Below are 19,446 nucleotides of genomic sequence, written 5' to 3'. Positions count from 1 at the left end.
ATCTTGATACCTTTCATTTCTTCTTTTTTGCCTATTTGTCCTGGATAGAACCTCCAAAAATATTCACTAGAAATAGTGAGAGCAGACATCCTTGTATTGTGCCTGATTTTAGGGAAAAGACTTTCAGTCTTTTACAATTAAGCAGGATGTTAGCTGTGGACTTTTAATAAATATTCTTCATTGAGTTGAGCTTCACATTTCAAGTTTTTTGAGTATTTTCTTATTATGAAAGGGAGTTGATTATTTTCTAATGCTTTTCTTCTATGTCTATTGTGATAATCATTTGGGTTTGTGTTTAATTATATTAATATGCTTTATTATATTAATATAGTATACTGCATTAATATATTTTCATATTTTAAGTAATTCTTACATTCCTGGGATAAATCCCACTGGGCTATGGTGGATAATCCTTTATATGTGTTGCTGAATTCAGATTGTTAATATTTTGTCATAGATTTTGCATCTATATTCATAAGCCTGTAGTTTTCTTTCTTGTAATGTTGGTGTTATGAGTTTTTATATCAGAGTAATACTGGCCTCATAGATTGAGTTGGAAAATGTTCCCTTCTCTTCTAGATTTTCGGATGAGTTTGTGAAGGATTTGGTATTGATTTTTCTTTAAATGTTTAATAGAATCGTCATTGAAGCCTTCTGGTCCTGAGTTTCACTCTGTAGTATGTTTTTTGATTAGTGAAAGGATTATCAAGGGAATACTATGAACAATTACATGTGCATGTATTTGATAACCTAGATGAAATGATATCCTGGAAACATGCAAACTACCAAAACTCAAGATAAGATAGAAAATTGAAATAGATCTCAAAAAAGTAAAGAGGTGAAAATAGTAATAAAAAAGACATAATAAGAAAATTGGAGACGTATATCCCTTATTAATATAGATGCAAAATCCATGATAATACCAAAAAACATTCATTTGTTTTTATTTACAGTTATTTGTTGATATCTCAATTTGCTAAGACATTGTTCTTATATTTTATTTTAGTTCTTAAGACATGGTTTTCTTTAATTTGCTAACCATGTTTAAAATAGATGATTTAAAATATTTTTAGTAGGTACAATGTCTTGTACCTACAGTTTCTGTGGACTCTGTTAGTCAACAGTAGTTGACTTCTGTTGTTTTTACTATTTATTTCCTTGCATGTCACATAATTTTTATTTCAAAACTAGACATTTGAAATAATATAGTGTGGCAACTTTGGAAATTAGATTCTCTCCTATTGGTGTGTTTTGTTGTTGCTACTTATTGTTGTTATGTTTGTTTGTTTAATGGGTTTCCTGCACTAACCATTTGAAGCTGTTACTGGCAGCAAATCTGTATGGGTCTGCAGCAACCTTAGTTCTTGCCTCCTCAGAAGAAAGAATTCAACTGAGGAGCATAAGGCATAAAAAGAGACTGAGGCAAGTTTCAGAGCAGGAGTGGCAGTTTATTTAAAAGGCTTTAGAACAGAAAAGAGAGGAAAGGAAAATACACTTAGAAGAGCCCCAAGTGAGCACTAAGATCAAGGGTGGTGTTTAACCTTGATCTTAGGACTTTATAGGCTGGCCCCTTTCCCATGATTCTCCCTTAGGGTGGGCTGCCTGCATGCACAGTGCCCTCCTTACCCCAGGGAACTGGGCACATGCAGTGTGTTTAGGAAGTTGTATGCATGCCCATCTGAGGCTTTCTTCCCTTTTCCAATGGAGTGCTCCCAGAAGTTCGTACTCCACCATCTTGTCTCTTAATGCTTATGTCCAGGAATTTGCTTCTCCCTGGCATCTGCATTCAGTTAAAACAGTCATGCAGTAGGTGTGGACCATCGGGAAACGGCCTCTCCCTGGTGCCAGCTGCCAAGTTCTCACTTTTTAGAAAGGCAATGTGATAATTGCCAAACTGTCACCTAACATTTCTAGTGGTGAGGGGAGAGCCCTGTCCTTCCCAGCTGATGCGTAACTACCAGTAACGAAGCCCTTATTCTTTATTGACTGTGAGCTCTAAAGTCTCTGCATGTTGAGTTTAATGGTCAGTTAATGATTGGACAGAGATTCTTTAAGTCTCCTATTTTCTGAATGGCCCTGTATGCATGTGGGGGCATGGCATCAGTGCTCTGGCAGGCGGTTTGCAACTCTGCCTTTCCCTTCATTTCCTGCTCATGCAGAGGCTCAAGGTCAGCCAGAGGTGAGTGCTAAAGCCTTCTTTATAATTTGGGGGTATACACATAGTCCTTGACATGCACATAACCCATTGCAGGCACATGGCCTCCTAGATTCCCAAGAATTTGTTGTAGCTTTTCAAATTTCCCCTTAGCTATCTTAATCCCTAGGCTTTTTGTTTAAGTTCTTTAATCACATGTTGTTTTCTCCAGTTTGTTATTGCCATGTCAGGCAACTGCAGTGTTAAACAACTGCTGCTGATTATTTTAAAATGCCCCCAGGAAAAAGATCAGAGCTGAGTGAGCTTTGATTCAGGTCCAAAAAACGCAAGCTTCGGAGTTGGATTTTCCAAGGAATTTCTAGATAGGTCAGGGAGTGATGGTTATCTGGGAACGGGACTTTGAAAAAGCTCTAGCCCTGTTCTCTCATCAGTGACTGCTAGGCTGCTGGTTTTACCATGATTGCAGGCTGTTGGTTTTCAAGGCTATTGCAGAACTAAGGAGAGAACTAAGGCTATCGCAGAACTAAGGGATGGGAATGGGACACGTTAAATTGCCACAGGCTCACTGTTGTCACTGAGATTCAGAAATTTAAATTGCCACAGGCTCACTGTTGTCACTGAGATTCAGAAATTTTTCTTGAATAACACTCCTCAGATTGTGGCAAGTCTTTGGTTAATTCCTACAGTTCTGAAAATGTTGATTTTTAAAAATGGCAGTGGTGTTCTTGTTGCTTTTAATGAGCAGAGGATATTTGAGGTTTTTATTCTGCCATTCCCATTGATGTCACCTTTCATTTGCCACTTACATGTATAAGAATTCGAGTTTAGTTTTTCCTTTGAACTGTAACCAAGAGCATCTTAACTGATACTCTTCCCTACTCAGGATAATTCATGGCTTCCAGTTCTAACCTCCAGTCTTTTTTTGAAGAACTAGCTTCTAATTAAGAAAGTCTTGGGATAAATTCAATTGGCAAAACCTGGATGATCTATGCATGTTCTATGCAATTACTAGGATGAGAGTGTGCAGTCCTTTGATTGTTCCAGCTCAGTGGTCAGATAAAAGTAGGCGTGGAACTGTGTCTGGAAACCTCCACCTGGCCATGTGATTACAGATAGGGAAAAACAGTTTTCCCAAAGTACAATAATATTATTCGGAATAGACAGGATTAAAAAATGCTCACAAAATGCAGTTTGTCATTTTCAAAGAGGAATTCTGATTTGCTGGCAAAAATATGGCAAAATCAGGAGAGAAGCTATACTGTGCCCTCACTCCACTTTGGTTTCTTCCTTGTTCCACACTCCATGATTGTTATTATAACAAGCTTCATAACCCCAAACTCTGTGAATGAACTTTATGATTATGACTTATCTGATCTGTGGCAATACTGAAGGGCCTTGATGTAAACACTTCCGGTGGCAGGAAAAGGAAATACTAAAGAAAAAAAGTAAATATGATTTTACTCACCAGGAAATGTATACCATGATTTTTCATGGATAGTAGAAATAATGTGATCAAGCATATGCTGCTAAATGTCTGGCACCCCACATGAATTCAAAAACATTAGGCAATCAAGCAGGGATTTTTTTATTTAGAAATTCTGATAAAACTATATTCATGATTGCATTTTAATCAAGTTACTATATTGCCTTTGAATGTTATCGTAATTTCAAGGTTTAAATAGTGATTGTATTTTTGTGTTTCTTTTGCATTTAGAAAAAGCAATTATTACCCAATGAATGGATTTTGATGAAAATGGCTTTGAGAAGGAATTATCTAAGTTCGATTCTTACACATAATCATAAGCCAGCCTTTTAAAGTTTAATGAAGGTTTTCCCTCAGTCTGCCTTCTTACCTCAAAATGTTACAGACAATGCAGGCAATAGTGCTGTTAATTAAGATACTGCAATATTCTTGATACAAATTATGACTAGGGAAATATACCAGACAAAATAGAGGGGTGGGGTACCTGGAGTCCTTTGTGGGCTGATCCTATTGAGGCTAAGGGCATAACTCAAATGACCAGATTTCAAATGAGAGTCATTCCAATTCCCCTTTTCCTGTGTAGAAATAAATGTTTCATGACTTTCAGGCTGTCTGAAATTCAATCTCATTCTGTATCTTGTCTTTTGTAGCCATTGCCAGTACAATCGCAGGAGCAGCAGATAACAAGGGACTGATAATGAAAGTGAGGTATGTGCTATAGCTATTTGCTGTATATTTTACCTCCCTTCCAGCTAAAAGATATCAGTGGGAAGACAAGTGGCTGTTTCTCTGCTAAGCTCTTGATGATTATTTGGTGGAACAAACTTTTTGATTCATAGATTGTCAGAGATAGGCACAGTCTTGTCATCTATTCCGCTATTTATTTAATACAAGAATTGCTCTTATATCCTTAAATTTTGTCATTCATCTTCTGAATAGATTCAGTGACTGGAAACCACACTTCCTGGTGACACAATTCATTCCAATTGCACATACCTTTTAGAAACCTCTTCATGGTATAAGCTGCAATTTGACTTCTTAAAAGTTCAAACATTGCACTTGTTTTGTCTGAAGTGGATAGGGAAAACTGAAAAACGTACAGGCTCAGAATACTGAGAAAGTTCATACTAGGTTTCACAGAAAGATTTCAGTTTAGATATTTTTGTTCAGGTAATAATTCATAACATTGGAAAAGTCATATAGATACTGCTTTTGCCCTCCATTGAGATATTTGACAGTTTCTCACTCTTACGAATATGATGTGAAAATGTAGGCTAGGTGGTAAAATTAATCCATACTAGCTGGTTAGAGGCCATCCAAAGAATGCCTATTAATGGATTTCTGTTAACTTGGAGTTTGGATGCAAAGGTTCTTTTCTTGGTCGTGTTCCATTTGACATTTTTGTCGATAGCTTGCATTAGAATTAAGAAAGTATATATTTACCAATATGCAGATGGCATGATGTAGAGAAGAGGCACTTTTATGTATAATGACTAATAAAATCAGATTCAAAACTATCATAGCACATTAGATGTACAGGCTAAATCTAATTATAAAATTTTAATAAGGATAGACATAGTCCTTTTCAAGTAAACACTGGAGATCTATAGCTTAGAAACATGATATGAAGACAGCCTAGAAACTTTAGCTGATGGAAAGAATATGAGTGCTCTTATACAGGAGTTAGCAAATTAAATCCCACTGTCTGTTGATAAATGAAATGGTATTGAAACATAGTTGTACTTACTCATTTACAGCATGCCTAAGTCTGCTCTCATACTTCAACAGAATTACATATTTCAAGAGGAATTTGAGGACCAAAAAGCAAAAAACATTTAGTATCTGGTCATTTATGAAAAGTTGTGTTGGCCTTGATCTAATGCAAATAGTTTTTGTTAATACATATAGATGGTCCATGTATATGGAGATAACCCCTGACATTTTTGGCACTACTGCTTAGTTTTATCCTTTTTAATAGTTTCAGTTCTGGACTCCACATTTTGCTAGGGACATTACCAACTATCCAGAAGACAGTGATGAGAAACATAAAAGGGACAGCACAAAAGGCATGTTACATGAATAACTGTGAAAGAAACTGAAAGTAATTTCCCTAGAGGAGAGAAGATTTCTAGGAAATAAAGTAGCTGTATTTGTGGTTTCATATATGTTAAAAATAATTACATAGAAGTTATGTGCTATATTATGAAGCTTTAGAGGGCAGACCTAGGAAAAATGGGTTAATGAAATATATGGAGTTAGGGTTTAACATATCAAAGAACAATCTACTGACTAAAATTATCTGAAAATAAATTCTATTGCATTGGGAGGTCATTGTTCCCCTCTGTAGAAAGAATTGAATCAGGAAGGCAAATCCACGTTTTTGGATAGGTAGACATGATCTTAGGAACAAGGAAAATCAAACTCTTCAATAACCTTTTTAGTTCCTATAAATGCTGAGACTGTACTATTTTATGTCTGTTACCGACCACAACTCATCCAGACCTCATTTCATCCTGACTGGTTTCCAGCTTTGATCCCATCTGTTTCTTGTCCTGGGCCTGTCTAGTTAGTCAGGAATCCCCTGAGACACAGGCACCTACCACAAATTCCAATTACCTAGTCCTGATGTCCATCTATAGGACTTTGCTCTTAGATGTAATCCCACTACAATTATTTTATCTGAATGATAATTCTGGCCTCAGGCTGGATAGTGACAGCGTAGTCCTAATCTAAGGCCTCGGATCGTGCTCATTCATGAAACAAATATCCGTTTTCACTTTTTGTTTACTTTTTTTTATTAGCACCATTTACTTGCTTTAGAACAACAAACATCCATTGACCACCTAACAGGTATTATTGTAGCACCTGGGGATATAGCAACATTTATTATTCATAAATGATCCTAATCTGGGCACAATCTTATATGAGTCACTTATTTTCTTGTCCACTTGTTGCCTAACAGGGATAATATTTATAACAGCCTACCACTTTGTGCTTATAAATATCTGTTACATTTCACAAATACTGAAGTGCTGCATACCACTTGTTAGGTACTGTCCTAAGCACTTGGTAATATTTGATCATCTAATCCTAATAACATGTCTACAAGATAGAACCTATTATTTATTATTCCTATTTTACTGATGAGAAAATAGAGAACAAAAGAAATTAAGTAATTTGACCAATGTCATGAAAAAATTCTAGAGCCAGGATTCAAACACAGGTGGTAGCCTTGCTAAAACCTCTGCTTATCATTACAAATGCTAGGTTGAGTGAAAGTTCCAGTAGCTTAGCTGGAAGTGTTTCCCTTTCCCTTTTCTCTTGTGCCTGGTCTTCTTTATAGGGCCCAGGAAGTTCTTTCAAGGAAAGCCATCCCATGGGAGGCTAACGCCTGGGAAGTCATTCATCTTTTGAGTTTCAGCAGGTATTTGTCAGATAAGGTACGTGATGGAACTCTGCATAACCGTAAAGTGGGAACTCAAAACTCTGCTTAACTTCATCATGTTGATCTGTTAGAAAAATGGAGGAGGAGAAAGAAGAAGAAAAGCGGAATGGGAGAGAATACTTAATTGTAAATGCAATCATATAAAGAACAGCTGTGCATCACCCACCAAAAAATATTATTCAAATACTGTGGTCACTTTTAGAAAACAATGTCACTCATGCATAAAATTAAAACTATCAAATTGCTTCCATTATAAGATAATGTGGATTGGTAAGTTTTCATGCTTGCATTATGCCTAATTCCTGGGCCTTTTGCTCTTAAAATTGCAACTGCTTCTATGGTAATCCATGCATTGTACTGGAAGCAGAGCAGAATTAATCTATGCCCAGAGATTTTTAAAAAGGCAACCTGCATACTTACATATCCCTTTTGAGTTTGTATGTGTTCCCAGGACCATCTCCTTCTAGGTATTGCTTAAACTTTGGGTCCAACCTTGTATACAGATTTCTATATTGCTGGATTTTGATATGATTTCCTAATCTATCAGTTTTCTATTAATCCTTTACATATAATCATCACACTGGACCAGGTAGGAGTTTCAAAGCAGTTCTAGCTGTATTTCTCTTACGTTTTGGATGGTGAAAAAACATTTGCAGTGCATATTTTACCTAATAGCAGTATATTATAAGCCCCTTCTTCCCTTCCTTTCTCCATTCCTTCTTTCCTTCCTTTAGCATGTATTAATAACCCAACATGTGTCAGGTCTTGGGCTAGGTTCCAGAACACAAAGATGAAGCATATACCACTTCCTTCTCTATGAGCTCATAACCCAGAAGGGAGTCTCTAATAATAGATAATAATAAATACTGTAATGAAGATGTGCATGAGATACTGTATTGTGCTGTGAACCCTAGAGGAGGGGTGTTATTCATTATTTATGTGATAAATAGTTGACATGTATTCACTAAGGATTAGACATTGGGCTAGATGTTGATGGAAGATGAGGATGTTGTAGACAACATTTTGATGAGTTTTGCTGTGGGAAATTGCATCTTAATAGGCTATAGGGAAGGTTAAGTTGGGTGATAATAAGGAAAGTTTATGTAATGGAAAAGATACAAAAGAGAAAGAAAAAATGCCGATGCAGTATAATGAGAAAATTGAAGGATCAAAGTCCTTAAAAAGGCTAGAGGAGGCTTGATCTAGGTCACAAGTGGTGGTGTTGATTAGCTAGAGGAAGGAACTATTCGTTTGCTCCTAACAGGAGAGAGGATAAATTAGGTCTGTTGCCACCGACCTGGGTAGGGAGGGGTTATTGTTAAAAGATAAAGCAGTTGTCATATGGTTGCCTCTTTTTATGTATGTAATAAGGCCACCACTTGTTAGTGAAGGTGGGAGACATGTTGGATATTTTTAGGTGCACATAGAAAAAAAAATCATTGTTTTGGAGAGTAAAAGAATGAGATTACCAGGTAGGCAACCTGCTTCACAGATTTAAGGGGTTATTTAAGATTTTGGTTTTAAGTTCGAAGGAAGTAGAATTGAAATGCAAAAGTTTCTCTAGCCATGCCCTGCTATTTAATATGTGCAGTTGTAGAATAAGCAAATGATTGGATTGAATTGCTATAGTGTTTTCCGGAGTGAGTCCATAAGAAAGAGGGATTAGCAAGGATGTTTCCATGAAAGTAGTTATGGTGGTGAGTCATGAATATGAGCTATATGAGGAGGACAGTGAAACAGTAGTGAACAATTTAAAAGATACTTGTTCCCTTCAGGCAATTTGGGGCTTTGAAATCTTGCCTGTATTAGGTGGGTAGGATATGCCTTATTCATGGGTGTGTTTAACAACATATGAAGGGCTTCTTAAACTCAGCATTTAAAAAAATAGCAAAATAGGAATAACTAAATAGAAACTCTCTAATAAGACCTATATTTCATTATATGTTACAGACAATGAACAATGAATGTTGGAGAATGTCCTTTCCTGTCTCTTAATCATTTTGAATCTAAACTAATGATAAACTTCAATCAGTGACATTGAGGGGATGGGTAAGGGAAAATATAAAGAGTCCTCTGTGCATGCAAATTTGTTGTTACATGCAGCCTAAGATGGTGGCGTCTTGCTTTAAAGACCTTACTAATCATTACAGAATATTCATATTCTCTGCTCAATAATTTGGAAATGACTTAGATGCTGTAGCTCTCTGTGTCTCTAATTTCTGATCTCTGTATTCATTCATGCTGTCTTTAGTACAAGTATGTATTTCTGCAGACTTCCCTTGTTCTGTTCTTTATGTTACATGGAGGAAATTCTGAGAATCTTCATCAGTAGCACTATGAAACTCCTTCCATACAGAACAGTCTAGAACAGGCATTGTCAAACTGGGCTAAATCTGTTCTGCCCTCTGGTTTTCTAAAGAAAATGTTATTGGAACACAACCACATTCATTCATTTCTGTATTGTCTGTGGCAGAGGTAGACCATCATGATAGAGACCATATGAATTGAAAAGCCTAAAACATTTATTACCTGGCTCTGAACAGAAAATACTTGCTGACCTCTGGTCTGGGACAGCATTGTGTATATCCCACAGGTCTAATACTGGAAGTTTCCATTAGTCCTTCTTCAGAGGTGACTAGAGTGCACAATCATAATGGCAGAGCCCTAAGGACTTCACTAACTCACACTTCCTGTCCAGTCACCTTCACTCGAGCAACCATCTTACTGAGGGGTGCTGTCACTGCTCCTGTCCACTTTCTAGCTGTTGGATGCCTCGAGAGTTCTTTCTGCCCTTGATAAGGAATAAACCTGTCAGTAGCATGTGACAGTTTTTCAATTAATTTGGGAGATGATGCAGATTTTGCTGTTTCTTAACTTTTAATTGTTGTGTTTTCTGGTTCTCGGTAGGGAGACATGAAGAAAATTGCTAATTCCCTTCAGATAAATAACAGTTTAGATTAAATAAGAAAGAACTTTTACTCTTTAATAAAATGCAAAGTTACCATGCTTTTCTCCGGCTCGATCATTCATGCATCATAATGTGAATGGAGTTCTAGGAGTATGATGTTTATTCTCACAATAGGTTTAATTCTGAGTGAAAGCACTAATTGAAAAATCAGAAGAATTTTGTCTTTAAGAGCTCATGTTAATGCATCCATTCATCCATCTGAATTTTGATGAACTCTGTTTTTTTCTATGTAAATTCTTATCAGAATGGCCTGACTCTAAATTGTGCTCTGCTTGTAACTTTCATTTATGATTTGCTACTTGTTGTTTACCAGCTCTTTTTAAACTACATCGTAGAAAGAAAATGTTTTAAACAATGTCACATCCAAACGGTGATTTCTCAGAGCTTCAAATGTAGGTTTTAATCCTTCTTCCAGGTTAGCCAGACTCAGGCTGCTACACAGCACTGGGGCTTTTCAGACACATTAAGGATTCTGGACAGGCTTCACCCCAGACACCCTTGTGCTCCTTGCCATTCTAATGGTTGCATTTTGTCTCTGGGTGGAATCTTCTCACATTTCATTTAGGGGAAGTGATTTGTTTCCAGGCTACAGCTTCCCAAAAGCTATGATCACATGGGTTAACCGACATTAATTTCCACATGCATCCTGTTCTGCAGTCTATGGAGAAGGAAAGCAGATACTGCTTAGGTTTTCTGTCTTGTGTCCTTTTGTGTTTTCATCAACTTTTTATTGTGCAGGAAAAGATTAGGAAAATGGGAATCAGGGTGGCAAGAAAAGGAGAATGAAGGGAAAATAAATTACAGGGCAGAGCTTTTTCCTCGTCTTCTTTCTTTTTTAAAATTTAGCCATTAGGGACATAAAGAAAGCTAACTCAAAATTCACCAGGGCTTTAGGACTGCAGGGTGAGGATTTAGGCAGCATATTCCTTCAGGTTTTGCTATCCCACACATATCCTGAATTAAATATATAAACCAGGAGGTGAAGTTGTGTGAAATTATACAGACTCATGGAGGTTTCTGCTTCTCTTTTAAGGGAAAATCAATACATTACACCTAGAAAAGTTTTTTTTTTTTTTTTGGTATGTTTATTGTAACTTAAATATCCAAAATATTCATGTAGATTTCTGTATCCTTGGCCATAACAAAAACCAGCTTGGCAGTAGGAGTATAGAAAGAAAGATTCACTTTATAAAATCTGAGTGAGAAAATATTGATCAGAATTGTCAGAACTTGGTAGTTTAACATTTATTTTAGTGATCATAACTAGTTTAAGATGGTTTTACTTTTTTGATAAGAAGTTTAGGGTTATGTAGTTCATTTTAGTTTTTAAGATCAAAAGCATATATTCCAATTTAAGAATTTTCCCTACTTAAATTAATCATTGTCCTGGCAATAAAAGTGTACATTTGTGGAAAGATTTGCATGACATAAATAGTCATTCACCTTAAATTAGGAAGCCAAAGCCCCAGTGAGACAGGCAGGGAAGGACTCCTGTTTAAACTTATTTCATCCAGTGAAAATGTCGGAAAATGAGATCCAGATTCTAGGTTCCCTAGCACTTCACCGTCCACCCATCCACTTCACCAAGCACTTTGTTTTAATGCCTAGAGATTGTCATCATAGAAAAGAGTAATGTGATTCTAAGTAGACTATCACTAATGCTTTAACCATAATTACAAATTAATATAACTATAGTCTTCTGACATCTATCACTCATTCATATATCCACTCACTCAACAATTATTGCATATCTATTCTGTGCCAGATATGGAGCTACATACCAAGGAGAGAAATGGAAACAATTTTTTATCCTCAGTAAGCACAGAGTCTTTTTCTGTGATGCTGGCAAATTAATCAGAAGACCAAAATGGCAATCAAAATATTTCATTCTCAATGTTTCTGATCAGACAATAATTAATAATTCAATAATTCCAGAAATTAGGCAATAACTCTCCTAAAATTAGTTTGGTTTTGCACATGGTATTTTAACAGATCTAGACATGGAGAAACATACAGTTATTAAGTGGAATGGCACTTGAACATTTATTGTGTGCCAAGGAGTTATTGGAATATTAAGTGCAAAAAATAATCAGGTATTATAAATGTGTAAAATAATATTGGTACAGAAGAAAAGTCAATGGACTTATTGAAATTAGGGGTTCATATAATTCTTCTATTACTCTGAGAGCTCAACATTCCCAAGAATAAAGGCTGCGATGAGACAGCGAGGAAACCACTAGACTTGGAAACACGTGTCCGGATCTGAGACCTGACTTTATCATTTACTCAGTAAGAGACGTTGGGTATGCAGTGTCACATTATCTTGAATCTGAGTTTTGGATTTTTTTAATGGTCACAATAATAACTACTTTATTAAGTTACAGAGAGAACAAGGTGAGATGCAACAAGGGAAAACACTTTGTAAGCCATAAAATTGAAGAGATTACTGATATTAATAAACAGTAAATATAAGTATATCTTATGAGCACATCTTTTTTCCTGCACAATCTTCTACAATTCACAAATATTTCTTCTCAATATTTGTTTCGTTTTTCCCTTCCCTCTAATGCTTGGTTAATTGCCTTAATTAAAATATACTACCTGCCCCTTCTCTTCTCCATTCCTCTTCATTATATTTGTAAGTCAAAATTTGACATTAGTTTTGACTGATATATATAATAACAATGTTAGCCATAAAAATAAAATCATAACAATGTGAATTTTGGTGCAGCAGTGGCGATCTCAATCCTAGAATCTCTGAAGATGTTTCTTCCTAATTCTCTCGTATTTGGGTCTAATTAAAACTGTATTTCCACATATGTTAGATTTTCACAATAAATGAAAATCCTATTTACCATAATTATTAACTCCTTCCTTAATATACTTGTATTGCAACATCATGGTTTTCCGTCAGTTTTTGTTATAAATATAGAATATTTTCTAAATATTTTGGAAGAAGTAGATTATTCATAGGGCTACATCAGCAGTTTGGTTTTTTTAACTAACCTGAGGACTTTCCTCTCTATTCTCTCAGCATTTTGCTTTTATGTCTGTTATAACATTTAGCACACTTGATTTACAAATTGAATGTTTATCTTCTCTTTTTTTCCTTTACCTTAAAAAATTATTCAGGATAGAAATTAAAATCAAGATTTTACTCATCTTTCTACCATCGGTGCTTATCCTAATGATGGCAGTGATGGCAATGATGTCAAATTATGTTTGTAAAGTAAGTTATTTTCACTGACAATGTAAAATTCATGTACAAGTAGCTTTTCAATGACATTTTTTTAAAGTGGTGGGTTTTTTTGGTAAATAGGGAGGTTTCTATACGGCTTTTTTTGGTATAGGTTGACATATATCATAATCATATTATTTTACTGATAGTTATTGAATTCTTATTGGGTTTTACTAGAGGCAGTAAAGAACTTGCAGTTAAATATTCACAATGTTAAAACTACACAACTTTATTAGCACACATGAGCATTTGTGCAGATTATTTCAGTTCTATGCTAGGTACTCCATATAATAAACTTTGTTGTAAGAGAATGTTAAAATGAAACCTACAGAAGTCAAAGACTGCACACTTTAGTAAACGATATAAAAGTTGACATAAAAGCATTATGTATTATTAGAAATAAAGCCTCTATATTATACTAATATCAATTCTGTTGAAATTATTTCATAATATAATGTAATCCCAATTGACATTTTAATATGGCTTTGGCAGAGGGTATTCATCACAAAATGATTTAAAAATTTATTTGAAATAGTAAATGAGCAAGAATAACCCCAAACTTTAAGTATATAATAAAGTACTGGGATTTGTACTAATAGATAGTAAAACATGTAATTCTAAAATATTTAGAATAGAGTGGTATTACTATGAAAGAAGCAAAAAATAAAATATATCATAAAGTCTAGAAATAGAACCATGTATGTTTGGTATATGATGAATCTATACATTAACATATTATAAAAAATATGCTGCAAATTAATAGGAAAATTATGTGTACTTAACAACAAGACCTTTTCTCACAAAAATTCTATACACATAATTAAAAGGTGAATAGTTGCATTATATGGGACTTTTGTCAATAAGAAAAAGATCAGCATTCTAATAGATAAATATAATAGGCAAATAGCACACCGAAATTTGCAAAAGAAGAAATACAAATGTACCATAAACACATGGAAAACGTCAAATTCTGCAATAATCAAATATATAAAAATTAAATTGATTATGATATTTTTGCATATTAAGATTAATAGCAAGTTTAAAAATAAATTCATTTGGGATTAGTATATATGTAGAAGGTGGGTTTGCTGTGCATCTGCAAAATATGAAGAAATTTAAACTCTTCACCATTTCTTGCTACTCACAAACAAAAGTAATTTTTAAATGTAATATTAATACAAATAATGAAAAAAACAGCCAATGAAATGGCCACATTAAGTAGAAACAAAAGTATATGGTCATGCTTTTCTTGAGAAAAAATAAACAGTACTTACTAAGATCTCTAAAAGTAAGCACTCTCACTGGCCTGCCCGAGTCACACTCCTAGGAATCTTCCTTAATTAACTAATTAAGGATGAAGACAAATATTTATCTAACAAGATGTTCTACAGAGCCTTGTTTATAATGGAGAAAAATAGAATCTAGTTAAGTGGGCCTCCGTAGAGGGATTAAACAAAAGATTGTAAAGCCTGCAAGGGGGACTTCACATCTAATGACATGAAGGGATATCTATGATATGATATGGCATCTGGAAAACAGTATTTGTGATATGATAGGAGTTTTGCAAAAAGTTTCATTAGACTCGGAAAGGGAAGTATAATATACAAAATAATGTTTTTGGTGATTATTTCTAGGTAGTAGTTAAGACTAGGTAAATATATGTATTTTCAAACATTTTGCAATTAAAAATGTGTTATTGTTTAATTAGGAAACAGTCTATTATTTTTAAATAAAAAATAAGACTATGACTACTATAATTAATTTTTATTTCTTATGAAAATATTTGCTTTTTGCAAAAGTTCAGACAATGTATGTGTTCTGTTTTATGATTCCTGTCCCTAAGTTCTACTTTCCAGGGTTTATTATGACTAATTGCAGTATATGTGCATTATGTATACACATATCAAAGCCATCGTCCTCAAAGAAATTTTCTAATTGCTCATGTGTGCAAATAATTTGAGAGGGCATATACAGGTTAGCCAAGTTGTGGACTGATAAAAAAATTTAGAGATGACTGCTTTCAACATTACACTTGACATGATAGGCAAAGTGTTATTGTGCTTTCCCTTAACTCATATGCTTCTCAGGCATCCCCTCAACCACAGAGCACACTCGGTCACTGTAGATTATGTCCTTAGATGATAAAGTAAGCAGAATTTTTGGGGGGTGTGGGCTTCAGTCCTTCCTTTCATGACATCTCTGTGCCTTTCTAGCACCTCTCTAGGAAACCAGTGCCTGTATAAGTTAATTTCTTAAGCATGACCATCAGTCCTCTGCACCTGCTTTGACAACTAAGTCTTTTAAAATGTTCTGGAGAAATTCCTTTTTTCCAGAAATTCCCTGGGAGAAGCAACAAACTAACTACTAGTTTAAACATCAGCTGAAATCTGAGTAAACTGTTGCTCAGTATTACTTCACAGACAGCAATGAAGCCCAAATAACACCAGGCATGAAACAAAATGAAGCATTTTGTAGAGATAATAAAGTAAGAAAAATGTAAAAAAAAAAAAAAAAAAAAAAAAAAAAAAAGGAAAAGCATCTTTGCTTTACTTCTATAAAATTGTATCTCAATATCCATGAAATGTGACAAGATATAATTTTGATAAGTTGCCAGTGTAACTGGTCATTTATTAAAAATGAAAACTAGGGTGTTATTTCATGGGTATAATTTAATAAATGAGCATCATTTTTACAAGTCAGCATTTGGCATTGTGTAATGATATTAGTGACTTGGCTGAAAAATGTAATGTATCTGGTAGCTTCAATTTAAAATCACCTAGATTATTTTAGCACAGCCCAAGCAGATTTTTTTCTAGAAATTTATCTCTAGATTTCCCATTTATTTGTTAAGAGTTGTGGGTCTGATACAAAAACACAGTACTGTACTACTTCAATAGGGACGTGCCCCTTCCCCAGATGCACGTCTTTAGATGAGAGTACTTGAAATCTTTCTAAAAAGTCAGCATCCTTAGTTCCCTGAAAATCAGGTCACTTTGTGGAAACGAGATGCCGGAACATCTAATTAATAATCACTATTGACTTTTCTTCGTTGGATTTTTTTTTTTTTTTTTTTTTTTTTTTTTGAGACAGGAGTCTGGCTCCAGGCTGGAATACAGTGGCGCAATCTCAGCTCACTGCAAGCTCCGCCTCCCAGGTTCACACCATTCTCCTGGCTCAGCCTCCCCAGTAGCTGGGACTACAGGCACCCACCACTGCGCCTGGCTAATTTTTTGTATTTTTAGTAGAAACGGGGTTTCACCATGTTGGTCAGGATGGTCTCGATCTCCTGACCTCGTGATCAACCCGCCTCTGCTTCTCAAAGTGCTGGGATTACAGGTGTGAGCCACCACACCCGGCCCTTCATTGGCCTTTATATGGAAAACTCACCAGTGAGCTAATCCAATGCCAGGCCTATGATGTAAGATGTTTTTATTATTCTGACTTTATAGTAATATGAGGAGAGAATAGCTACTCGTGAATTCTGAAGGGGACAGTGTGCAAGCTTCCATTACCACCGATGAAGTTCCTGAAGAAAAGGAAATGTACTTAGTCTTATGTCAGGTAACGATGATGTATTGCACTCAGTCACACAGTTATCTCTTTTTAAAAATTGAACTTCTTTCCAAAGGCTGAGAGGTTGTTCATTTATAAAGCATCTACTATGTGCCTGGAACCCTGGGCAAGGAACAGTGCAGAGATGAAGGAGAATAAGATCCCCATTCCCAAGAATGTCACATAAGGCTGGAGAGAGGAAACTAAATAATTGTGATATAATGAGATTCGTATTCTATTTTAGATATAAGGGCAAGTCTTTCACTAGGAAAGGGTTTAAGACATCTCTGCCAAGGTGCTGAATAAATTGGGAAAAGGAAATTGAAAGAAATGGTGTTTTAGCCTATTGAAATCACATGAGCAAAGCCACTATTGAAAAGTTCTCCTTGGTCGAAAGTAAACACTCTGCAAGACTTACCCACCTGAGTAGCAATGGAGGCTGAGATAATTGCATAGTTGCCAGAGGTATGTGGGAAAGCTCATGTTTATCTTCCCGTGTTGCATATCAGCTGCATTTGCCTGTTTCTTTTTCTGCATTCCCCCTGAGGGTTGAGTGATCTCTCCAGTATGCCGGGTTTTTCTCTCCAGGTTTCTCTCGTGCTGCATTTTTGGTGATGGTTACTTGTTGCACTTGGCTTTCCTGCTCAATGGTGGGTTTTTTTTTGTTTGTTTTTTTGTTTTTTTTGTTTTTTTTTTTTAACATCTTTGCTGGAGGTTGTGCCAACTACAAGTTCTGCTGTTTCTTAATTAAATTCTTAATCTCTATAGGCTTATAACAGAAAGTCTTTAATTCTTGGCTGCAAGAAAAAAGAATGTAAGAACAGCAAATAATACACAAAATGAAACCATTCATAATTGTTTTTTAAAAATGGGAAAGCTAGCAGCTGCTCAATTCCATTTATTTCTATTATCTGCAGAATTTCTCATGGAAGGCAGGAATAATCACTGTACTCAGCAGCTTGGGAAATGCAATTTTATATAATACACAGACTTCATGAAACTGCAAAATAACAGGAAGTTTAGCCATATTTGAATGCAGGGGAAAACTGAGACTGGGGAAAAACAGTGTCTGAATTTGCCTTGAAATAGGAATATGTCCAAAAAGCTTTCAGTATTCACAGACATTCATCCATCGTTGCTTGTCTTACTGAAGATTTTATTAGCCCCCATTCTTAGATGAGGAACTAAAGCATTCAGCATGTTCAAGTTCATATAGCAAATCAGCAACCATAGTCAATAACTGAATTCTGATTTTACATTTCCCAAGCCCATGACTTATTCCCCTGTGTCACAGCTCTCCTTTTTTCCCACACTGTGACCTACCAGATGGCAGCCACAGCTGAAGCCGATGTCTGAATACTCTTGTGTGATGTCTTTTTTTTTTTTTTTAACGTAGATGCAATGTGATATTGCTATTGCTTTTATTAATATGAGTGCTGCTTCTATTGGGAACATTTCTTCCTATCCACCTTCTAGGAATATTTTTCTTGTAAGATTTAGTGTTTTCTAATCCTGAGCTTCCAGATGATGGAATAACCGTCAAATTTTGTTTTCCATTTTCTATTATAGATATTTTCCATTGCTTTCCTTGTATGGTCTAGTGTCAGTGATTTTCTGTCACAGAGTATTTTTTCTCCATGTTTATCTGTTTTCTTTGTCTTAGCAAATATAAGAGCTTTATAATTAGCTTCTCCCCTCCTCCTCCCTCTCCCTCCTCCTCCTTCTCCTCCTTCTCCTTCTCCTTCTTCTTCTGTCTTCTCCTCCTTCTTCTTCTCTTCCCTCTTTATCCTCTTCTTCTCTTCCTTCTTCTTCCTTCTTATTTTTGTGAGACTGCATCTTACCACCCAGGCCGGAGTGCAGTGGCATGATCATGGCTCACTGCCTGGACCTCCCAAATTCAGGTGATCCTCTCACCTCAACCTTCTGAGTAGCTGGGACTACAAGTGTGTGCCACCATACCTACGGACTTTTTTGTACAGACAGGGTTTAACCACATTGCCCGTACTGGTGTTGAACTCCTGGTCTCAAGTGATCCTCTTCCTTGGCCTCCCAAAGTGCTGGGATTACAGGGGTGAGCCACTGCGCCTGGCTATCTAGCTTTTTCACATACTATAACTACATCTAAGTATTTGACTCTGTGTCCTGTTACCGCACTCCACACTTCATCTATTTCTATACTTATCTACCTCTTCTTTTACCCAATCATCACTAGATAGTGCTTACACTCAAGGAACTAGTCCAGATGCTATGAAGGAGACAAAGATTCAGACACCAAATTCTTTATTCTGTAAACTTACAGTCTGCTAGGTCAACCAGGACACTTAGTTGCCCATTCACTTATTCAATTATTCATTCATTCCACAAATTTTTCTTGAGCAGCCAGTACATATCAGTCCTGTGTTACACGGCAGTGGACTAAATAGGTGCTGCCTCTGTCCATCATGGATTGGATAACAGAGTGAAGAGCTATGGTATTGTTGCCAGGCTGACATGGGAAGTAGAATTCTTAGGGAACTCGTAGGAGTGGCACCTCCTTTGGAGAGAGGGAAGGCTTCTTGAAACAAGATATGTCTGATACATGAAACATGAGTGGGAGTTAGCCAGG

This window comes from Rhinopithecus roxellana, chromosome 2 (genome assembly GCF_007565055.1).
Source record: "Rhinopithecus roxellana isolate Shanxi Qingling chromosome 2, ASM756505v1, whole genome shotgun sequence".
NCBI classification, from domain to species: domain Eukaryota; kingdom Metazoa; phylum Chordata; class Mammalia; order Primates; family Cercopithecidae; genus Rhinopithecus; species Rhinopithecus roxellana.
The sequence above is the reverse complement of the archived record's forward strand: the minus strand, read 5'-3'. Positions refer to the sequence as shown.